Raw genomic sequence first — 11055 nt, 5'->3', positions numbered from 1 at the left:
ACAAACCCGTCCCCGGTTGATGGGTGACTCATGCCTTGGCCTAATTCTTGACTCATCTCTCTCATCCATCCCACAAATTCAATCTGTCACACATCCTCTTGGACAACGTTTACAAAATGGATAATATTTGCTTTTTCCTCTCCGCGGGAACTCCTACCACATTAATCTAAGGACTGATCCTATCACACCTTGATTACTGTATTGGCCTCCTCACTGAAGCCCTGATCCTGACTTTTCTCTCTCCCAACTTCAGTCCATACTCCACCCTGCTTCCTGGATTATTTTTCTACAAAACCATTCAGTCCATCTTTCCCCACTCCTCAAGAACACCCAGTGGTTGCCCATCCACCCCCACATCAAACAAAAACTCTTTAAAAGTGACTTTAGCACACCCAGGGACCTTGTCCCCTCCTAGCATACCTCCCTGATTTCCTACCCAGCCCACACACTTCGCTTCTCTAATGCCAACCTTCACATGCACCTTAAACTGCTCTATCTTGCTTCTAAAAACCTGCCCACATCTTGCTTCTGGTCTGGAATTCTCTCCAGATTCATATTCAAAAGACAATCACCCTCCCCACCATCAAAGCCTTTTAAAGGTACATCTCCTCTAAGAGACCTAGCTCAAATAAGCCCTTATTTCCTCTTATCCCATTGTCTTCTGGATCACTCTTGCACGGGGATTTACAACCTTCATTCACCCTACCCTCAGTCAAACAGTGTTTATGTAGACATCCGTAATTTATATATATATATAAATATATATAGCATATATATTTATATATTAATCTCTGGACCATAAGCTTATTGTGGGCAGGGAACATATCTACCAACTCTTATATTGTGCCCTCCCAAGTGCTTAGTATGGTTCACTGTGCACAGAAAGTGCTTTAATAAATATACTGATTGATTTTTTGTTGTGCCAAAACTTGCTGATAAAACCATGCACTGAAGCTCTCTCAAGATGTAAAGAATTAATTGATTATGAATCACTGATTGTGTGGCAGTTTCAGAAAACACATAACAATGACAACAAAGTATAGTAGTCGTATTTGCAGGAACACAAAAACCAGATGGTTAAAAGGAATTTGAGTTAAGATGCAGTATCACCTAGTGGAAAGAGCTGTGTTACCTTGGGTAAGTTACTTAACTTCTCTGTGCCTTAAGTACCTCATCTGTAAAGTGGGGATTAAATCCTTCTCCCTCCAGTTTAGGTCATGAGCCTCATATGGGACAGGGTCTGTGTCCAACTGGATAAATTTGCATCTTCCCCAGAACTTAGAACAGTGCTTGGCACATATTAAATGCTTAATAACACCCTAAAACATATCTGGTTCAGAAAGTAGTATTGAAGATTCATTGATGTGGCCAAGCTGTAGAACAAGGATAATATGAATTCAAAACTACAGCACTTTGGACTTTGTGCAAATAATTTTCTGTCCTTCATAGATTGACATTTCTCTAAACAAAAATACTTTTTTTCCTCTTCCTTAAAAGGGTTTTTCTTTGAATATTTGCTATAAATGATTTGTTGTTCTGAAAGTGTATAATAAACTGCTGTATGCTAAACTACTATTACTGGCAAATCTGGGGACTGGTACTGTGCATGTATCTTCACGGAGAAAAACACCATTAGAATCTTAAGTATGCCATAAACACATAAATATCATTATAGTGAAATGACATTTGGCTTATAACTATACATTGCCATTGATTAATCAGTGGTATTAACTGAGAACTTACTTTGTACAGGGCATGGCGCCAAAGATTTGGGAGAGCACAGAACAGTTTAGTACAGAGGATCTCTCCCTTCAAGGAGCTTACAGTCTATCTGGGGAGATGGACCTTAAAATAAATTAGAGGTAAGTAAAGCCACTTGGTGTAAGGATGTGTACATAAGTGCTTATGGGTTGGGGTGGGGAAAGCAACTAAGGGATTAGGGCAGTGGAATGAAGGGCGTGGGTGAGGCAGTGGGTAGGAAATGAGTCTAGACCCTAAGCTCGTTGTGGGCAGGGAATGTGTCTGTTAATTGTCATATTGTAATAATAATAATTATGGCATTTGTTAAGTGCATACTATATGTCAAGCACTGTTCTAAGTGCTGGGGTATGTACAAGATCAGCAGGTTGTCCCACGTGGGGCTCACAGTCTTAATCCCCATTTGACAGATGAGGTCACTGAGGCCCAGAGAAGTGAAGTGACTTGCCCAAAGACAGACAGCTCACAAGTGGCGGAGCTGGGATTAGAACTCACAGCCTCTGACTCCCAATTCTGAGTTCTTGCCACTAAGCCACGCTGCTTCTCTAGTGCTTAGTACAGCGCTCCACCCACAGTCAGCACTCAGTAAATATGATTGAATGAATACACAATCAGTCGACCAATCAGTCATACTTATTGAGCACTTGTTCATTCATTCATTCAATAGTATTTATTGAGCGCTTACTATGTGCAGAGCACTGTACTAAGCGCTTGGGATGAACAAGTCGGCAACAGATAGAGACAGTCCCTGCCGTTTGATGGGCTTACAGTCTAATCGGGGGAGACGGACAGACAAGAACAATGGCAATAAACAGAGTCAAGGGGAAGAACATCTCGTTGCAAAAGTATACAAAAGTTGTAATCATGGTAGAGTAGGAGGAAAAGCAGTGTTGCCTAGTGGAAAGAGCACGAGCCTAGGAATCAGAGGGCCTGAGTTCTACTCCAGGCACCACAACTTACTTGCTGAGTGGCCTAGGGCAGGTTAGTTAACTTCTCTATGCTTTAGTTTCCTCAACTGTCAAATTGGGATTCAATCCTCGTTAACCCTCCAACTTAGACATTGAGCCCCACATGGTGCTCGGGGCCATGTCTCACCTGAATCTACCCCAGTTCGTGGGACAGGGCTTGACGAATAATCCGTGAATGGATGGATGAATGGATGAATGGATGGGGGTTGGGGAAGGAGTAGAATTCCTCACTGGAATGTAGTGTGAGAAAGGCAAGGAGCAACTTCTTTGTGCCTCAGTTTCCTCATGCTAACAAAGCATTTGATAAAGCAGTCACTGATTTCCATATCAGTCAGTCAAATGCCATCCTACTTGTGTTGCTATTATAACTATTTATAATAATATTACTATTAATAGCAGCAGTCACAATAATGATAATAATGATGGTTTTTGTCAAGTGCTTATTATTTGCCAAGCACTGTTCTAAGCACTGGGGTAGATAACGAGATAATGAGATTGTCCCACATGGGGCTCACAGTCTTAATCCCCATTTTACAGATAAGGGAATTGGGGCACAGAGAAGTTAGTGACTTGTCCAAGGTCACACAGCAGACAAGTGGCGGAGCAGGGATTAGAACCCACGACCTCTGAGTCCCAAGCTCGTGCTCTTTCCACTAAGCCACGCCACTTACTGGTTGGGGGTGGGAGGCTAAGGGAAGACTGATGCAGACTCCACGGGGAGAGAGGGGTGTATACCTATCTGGAGGGAAAACACTCATCTAACACTTTCACACCCTTCCTCCATCATTTTTCCTCCAATTCTCTCCAGCTGCAAGCTGACACTTTTAGGGCCACTCAGATCAATCGATGAATCACTTAGTACAGTGCTCTGCACATAGTAAGTGCTCAATAAATACTATTGAATGAATCAATGGTATTTAAAATTTACTTCATGAGTACAGAACCCTGCACTAAATACTTGGGGAAGCACAGTGGGTGGGGAATGGGGAAGGAGTAAGGTTCCTAGCTGGATTGTAGTAAGAGAAAGACAAGGAGCAAGTTAAATTATGTGTCTCAGTTTCCTCATGATAACAAAACAGTTGATAAAGCAATCACTGAGTTTCATATCAATCAGTCACTGATATTGTACTAAGCACTTGGGAAAACGCAGTTCAGCAGAGTTGGTAGAATCATTCCCGGCCCACCAGAGGTTCATCTAGAGGGGGAAACAGACATTAAAATAAATTGCAGATGTGTACAGATGTATGGGGTGAATATCAAGTGCTTAAAGAGATAGACTCTGTAGAAGCCGGAGTCGGCTTAAAATAGAAATCCTATTAATTAATTCCCAGATTCTTTCATTTATTCATTCAATCATATTTATTGAGTGCTTACTATGTGCAGAGCATAATACTAAGTGCTTGGAAAGTACAATTCAGCAATAAAGAGAGACATTCCCTGCCCACACCAGGCTTACAGTCCAGCAAGGGAGAAGCAGACTTCAAAACAAGTAAACAGGCATCAGTATAAATAAAATTATAGGTATATACACATCAAAACAAGTAAACAGGCATCAATATAAATAAAATTATAGATATGTACATATATATACACAAGTGCTGGGGGGTGGGAGGGTAGAGCAAAGGGAGAGAGTCGGGGTGACGCGGAGGGGAGAGGAAACTGAGGAAAAGGGGGACTCAGTCTGGAAAGGCCTCTTGGAGGAGGTGAGCTTTCAGTTAGGGCTTTGAAGCGGGGAGGTGTGATTGTCAGAGTGTTTTGCACATAAGATGTGCTGCATAGATAGCTCTGATTGATAGACCTGAAAATTTCAGCACAAACTGAGGATTAACAGATTTATCTTGTTACTGGAAGAAGCAAGACTGTCAGTTTTCCAGGGAGCATGAAGTGGCGGAGAGGCAGGCACTAGGAACTGTATCATGACCGGGGGAGGGTGGTGACATGTAGGAAAGTAATTCAACAACCTTTGCCTCCAGATTGACAGAATGAATACTATGACCAGACAAGCTTGGAAGCCAACAACACAATTGTCATGCGAATCGCATCTCTGTCACGGCATTCTTCCATCCTGGTATGGCTAACTGCATTCTGGGATCTTGTTATCATCAGTCAATCCAAGATATTTATTCAATAGTATTTATTGAGCACTTACTATGTGCAGAGCACTGTGCTGAGCACTTGGAATGTACAACTCAACAACAGATAGAGACAATCCCTGCCCAATGATGGGCTCACAGTCTAATTTATTGAGCACTTATTGTGTGCAGAGCTCTGTATTAAGCACATGGGAGAGCACGATACAGCGGAGTTGGTAGACTTGATCCCTGACTGCAAGGATCCCTGACTAGAAGGAGTTGTTCTCTCTCTTTGATGTGAAGAAGGTCAGAATATCCTGCAGTCGAGTGAGGGAAGGAATGTGGCCCTAATCTGGCAGAATCTTTTCTTTTTTTATGGCATATCTTCAATGCTTACTTTGTGTCTGGGTTAGCTACAGGTTAATTAAGGCAGAGACAGTCAGTTCCTCCTGGGACTTGCACTCTAAATAGGAGGGAGAACAGATAATTGAATCCCCACTTTACAGCTAAGGAAGAGAAGTTAAGTGACATGCCCAAGGTCCTCGGACCCCCAGGCTCGTACTCTCTCCACTAGGCGACACTGTAAACGAACTGAAAGTCTATGGAGTAATTATGAGGTCTAACTTCCTATAATGATAAAACATAATAATGGTATTTGTTTAGGGCTTACTATGTGCTAAGCACTATATCAAGCTCTGGGCCAGATTCCAGATAATTAGGCTTGATCTACTCCTTGCCCCAGATGGAGTTCACAGTCTTAGGGAGAGAGAAGAACAGTATTGACTTTTCATTTTGTAGATGAAGAAGTTGAGGTAGAGAGAAGTGAAGTCACTTGCCCGAGGTGACCCAACAGGCAGAAAGTAGATTTGGGATTATAACTGAGGTCTTCTGATGCTTATTCATCGCTTAGAACAGTGCTTAGCACATAGTAAGCACTTAACAAATGCCATCATTATTATTAAGACCCCTGCTCTATCCACTGGCTCATGCAGCTTTCTTTAGACTGTAAGCTTGTTGTGGGCAGGAAATGTGTCCGTTATATTCTTATATTAGTACTGTGCTCTGCACATAGTAATTGCTTGATAAATACCATTGATAGATACCTAAAATATCCAAGGCTGGGATGAATATCAAAGTCCTTAGTGTGTACAGTCGATAATAATTACGGTATTGGTTAAGCACTTACTATGTGTCGAGCACTCTTCTAAGCAACGGGGTAGATAAAAGTAATTCAGGTTAAACACAGTCCCTGTCCCCGCATTGGGCTCACCCTATTAATCCCCATTTTACAGATGAAGTGACTGAGGTCCAGAGAAATTAAGTCACTTGCCCAAGGTCACGCGGCAGGAATGAGGTGGAGCTGGGATTAGTAAACAGGGCCTTCTGACTCCCGGGCCGTGCTCTAGCCATATGCCATGCTGATGCAAAGGGAGATTAACTGGAGTAAAGGTAATGGCAGAAATAACCCGTGAGGTTTTCCACACTTCTTGAGAAGAAAGAGCCCCACCTTACAGCAAATGGATCTGTTTGAAAGAGACATTTCACAAACACCAGGTACCTCGAAGCATTTATTTTTTCTTTTCTGACCTTTGCGAGAGCACAGATTTAAACTATTAAGCATTGGTTGTTGTGTAGCTTTCCCGGGGGCATGTGGGGTCCACTCAAGCCTTAGTTATTATAGCTCTCACATACCTCTATGTATTTTCATCCTCGCAAGAAAGGTTAAACACACTTTTTATAAAGCAAAAGTCAAACAGTGACAAATTGAACGACTACCAAATAATAAAAAAACTTTTTTATCATCTTTAATGCTTTAGAAGTGCTTCGGTGAATACAAGGTTACTGAAGGAAATTAAATAAAGTGGAACACAGTCTGACATGGACTAGTGCCACTAGAGCATGGAGAGCTTGGGAGTCAGAGGACATGGGTTCTAATCCTAGCTCTGCCACGTGTTTGCTGTGTGACCCTGGACAAGCCACTTCACTTCTCTGTGCCTCACTTACCTCATCTGTAAAATGGGGATAAAGACTGTGAACCCCACGTGGGATAACATGATTCCCTTGTGTCTACCCCGGTGCTTAGAACGGTACTTGGCACACATTAAGACTTAACAAATACCATAATTATTATGATTATTACTATAAAGCTGAAGGGCAGTGTCTCACTTGCATTGATAATCCAAGCTACTGGTATTTCTGGAAATTTCTATCAGTCCTCCCTTTCCTGGGTTTGGAGGATTGGAATAAATGATGGTCTCATTGGTGGAGTGAAATCCCTTCATTCAACACCTGGTTACGCTATGGTTTTGAAACACAAAAATTGGTCTTGAAGTTGTAAATCTCCCAATATGAGTCTAGTCTGACCCTGCATTCTTTAATAATCTCAGGTCCGGAGATTGAGTTTGGGGGTCACTGAACAGATAACAGGTTTTCATGAATAGGGGGTCACTTGTTCTGAGATTACTGACATTCACTGAGCATCTACTGTTTTTTTCCACACTTCCACCTGTAACAGGGACACTGGGTTTCTGCTCTTCTTCATGCAAATCAATCATATATATTGAGCACTTACTGCATACAAAGCACTGTTCTAAGCACTGGTGGGGGATACAATGTGATCAGGTTGTGCCACGTGGGGCTCACAGTCTTAATCCCCATTTTACAGATGAGGGAACTGAGGCACAGAGAAGTTAAGTGACTTGCCCAAAGTCACACAGCTGACAAGTGGCAGAGCCGGGATTCGAACCCATGACCTCTGACTCCCAAGCCCGGGCTCTTTCCTCTGAGCCATGCTACCAGTGTTGGTAGACATGTTCCCTGCCCACAGAATGTTTCCACTGTAGAGGAGGATACAGATCTCTCTTATTGCCAGCATTTATGTTTTGTCTTTCATTACGCATTGTCATTTTGATGTTACCAGGATGCAATTATAATCCTGTCCAAATACCCTTGTCCAGAAAAAGAAAATCTCACCGACTCTCTCCTCGGTTGAAGTAACGACAGGGCATTCAATGGTTGGAATACTTTAGGATAGCAACGAGGCCGCGATCTTTTGGGTGAAGACAATCGGACATTCCCTATGGGTTGAGGGACAGAATCAGGAACAATGAGAAAGCCTTGACCCCCCCCCCCCGCCCAGTTTTTTGTCCTGCTAGTGTCTGGTCAAGTATCTGTAGCTATGGGAAGCACGTGCCCCTGTGGATGGAGCATGGGCTTGGTAGTCAAAAGGACCAGGGTTATAATCTCAGCTCCTCCACTTGTCTGCTGGGTGACCTTGGGCAAGCCACTTATCTTCTCTGGGCCTCATTTAAGTCATCTGCCAAATGGAGATTAGTACTCTGAGCCCCATGTGGGACATGGACTGTGTCCAACCTGAATAGATTGTATCTATCCCAGCATTTATTACAGTGCCTGGCACATAGTAAGCACTTAAAAAATACCATAAAAAATGGAGAAAAGTGGTTAACTGTCACTAAGAAGTATCTCATTACAGCAGAACCGTCGAGGACTCTCTACCAAAGCAGGCACAATGCCACTCGACGTGAAGCTGAGAGCAGGGTAACTGCCGAGTTCAAGGATCAAAGTTAAAGAAACATTTAATCAGCCTTCCCATGAAGGTTCTTCACGTCAGGAATTAGATCAACCTGGATCCCCCTTCCTGCAGCTTAAAGTGGGTCCCCCAAAACAAATCTTCTTAACCACCTAGCTAATAACAATTATGGATTGATTAAACACTTGCTAAGCATCATGTTCTGTACTAAACACTGGGATAGATATAGAAAATCAGGTCAGGCACAGTTCCCATGCATGTCCCTCCACATGCAGCTCAGCATTTAAGTAGGAGGGAGAACAGAACAAGAGGGACAACATCTTTATAAGTGAGGAAACTGAGGAACAGAGAAGATGACTTGCCCAAGGCCACACAAGAGGAAAGTGACAGAGCCATGCTTAGAACCCAGGACCTCTGACTCCTAGGCCCCATGCTCTTTCTGCTAGGCTGTGCTGCTTCTTACCCTTCTGACCACATAACGAGGGGAATTGTGAGTCAGTAGCCAGGGGTACTGTGAGTCTTATCAAGGACAAATTAGAGGGTTCAGAAAGCGAAAAAAAATATTCCGGTTCTCAATAAATAGCACTGATTGATTGACTGTTCTTGCTTAGCTTCATCCTCTCTGATGGAGGGAGAAAATGGAGAGAGAAAATGGAGGGAGACAAAGCAGAGAAAAATCAGGGAGGAGACTCAGACCAACTTGGCTTCCCTTCTTGAATTCAGAGTGGGTCCTCTTCTTCTTCAGAAGGTTTTGAGGCATTTCCATGGACTCCATGGAGACACCCTCTTCAGAAAGTCCCATCTTCTGTCATAAAGTCATTCTGGTGTGAGTATCCATAGAGATTCCTTGGTAAAGATATGGAAGTGGTTTATCATTGCCTTTTTCCCTGCAGGAATAACTTGAGTCTTCCACTGTTTTTGATGAATGTTTTGATCACTTGACCATCTGTCTTTGACTCTTTCCCATGCCGCTGCTACCCAGCAAAGGTGAATCAATTTTGATGCTTCAGCTTAGATTTTTCCACTATGGGTAACTCTATATGGCATAGTTCTGAGCTTTATCAGTGTATACACACTCTCCTGCCTCAATAAGGCATCGATTCATAGTATTCAAAGGTCCTCTTGGGCTAATCTAAAGCACGGAGTTCATTAAGGATGACCATAAGACTCTTCTGGTCCTTATCCTCTTCATCTTTTCCCCTCAGCAAAATAAATGTTGGTCCTGATGTTGGAAGATGTTAGACACTTGACTATAAGCTCCTTGAGGGGCAGATTGTGCCTACCAACCCTATTGTAGCAGTAAGGCATAGTGGATAGATCATGGTCCTGGGACTCAGAAGGTTGTGGGTTCTAATCCCAGCTCCATCACTTGTCTGTTGTGTGGCCTTAGGCAAGTCACTTCACTTCTCTGGGCCTCAGTTTCCTCATCTGTAAAATGGGGATTGAGACTGTGAGCCCCACACAGGACAGGTTCTGTGTCCAACCTGGTTTTCTTGTATCCACCCCAGAAATTGGTACAGTGCCTGGCAAACAGCAAGCACTCAACAAATACCAGAATTATTATTTTTATTACTGAAGTGTAATCTCCGAGGCTCCCTCTCAGGATCGCACCTGGAGAGTTTCCGGTACTCTACCAGTCTCGGCTACGAGAGGGAGAGTCAAACAGAGGCAGACCCATTCCATTCCTAGCTTGGGCAGCGGCTAATGAGTGGAAGGCCATCTGCTACAAATCAAAACTCACCTGTGCTGGGCAGCTGAGGGATGGAAGAGAGTCAAGGGAAGAAACTCAAGTTTACTGAGAGGAAGACAAAATTGTTAAATCATTTACGCGTTCTTACCAAGAGAACTCTGTGGATACACCACCACAACGATTGCAGATGGAGTTGGGGCGTTCAAGGAGAGATGTGTCCATGGAGTCGCTATGACTCGAAGGCATGAGACAGCAAAAACAACTCTCCTAAGCATTGACCATAGCACTCTGCACACAGGAAGTGCTCAGTGAATCCCATTGTTTGTTGGATTGATGGGTCTTGGACCTGCGGAGGTTATTGACCTTGCCAGTCAAATGTCCACCAAGCTCGTTCCAGGTTGTTCTAATGAAGCTGGTAGGGTCTTAACAGAGAAGCTCAACTACAACCTGTAGCTTGAAACCATTAATATCTCAGGCTATGTATTTTTACAGACTAAAATTTTGCTCCTTATCTTTATTCTTGCCTAAAGCACTCACTTGGAAAAAATAAGAACAATTTTTCTACATGAAAAAACGTTATACATTTTATAGTTTTTGTGGAAGGAAAGGCTAGAGTTAAGGTTAGCATTCAGCTGTCATTATAAACACATTTGCACTCACTCAGGACTTTCTCCAAAATGATCCTTTTGCGTTTGAAGCATTCGCATTACCCCTCATATGAAAGGGGAATTTCTTGATAACAATGATAAGTAGACATGGGAAAGAGAGATTTCATGCAATTTTCTTCAGGAAAAAAAAATGCAATTTCATAGTGCATGGACATAGATTGTTCCAGGCACTCACTCCGTGTCCTTTTCTGCTAAGCACGGTTTCTTAAAGTGGTTGTACAACGACCGGCAGAGTTGGAAACTTGAACCCCGCTTTCCTTTATGATCCCTTTTATCATGTCCCTGCTTGATTGCTGTTTTTTTTCCCTATATGGATCATTACAAAATAGGCTAAAAGCTCTAAGCAGTC

General features: G+C 42.9%; 1 non-coding gene across 1 annotated transcript; it reads left to right on the top strand.

The window, feature by feature from the left end:
* Positions 1 to 9941: 9941 nt before the first annotated feature.
* LOC114814472 lies at positions 9942 to 10079 on the top strand. The gene has a single exon (XR_003762265.1). It is a non-coding gene; the product is annotated as a small nucleolar RNA SNORA7 (small nucleolar RNA).
* The last annotated feature ends 976 nt before the right edge of the window (positions 10080 to 11055 follow it).

The sequence above is a fragment of the Ornithorhynchus anatinus genome, chromosome 9 (genome assembly GCF_004115215.2).
Source record: "Ornithorhynchus anatinus isolate Pmale09 chromosome 9, mOrnAna1.pri.v4, whole genome shotgun sequence".
Lineage (NCBI taxonomy): Eukaryota > Metazoa > Chordata > Mammalia > Monotremata > Ornithorhynchidae > Ornithorhynchus > Ornithorhynchus anatinus.
Note: the sequence above shows the minus strand (reverse complement) of the source record. Positions and strands in the feature narration are given on the sequence as shown.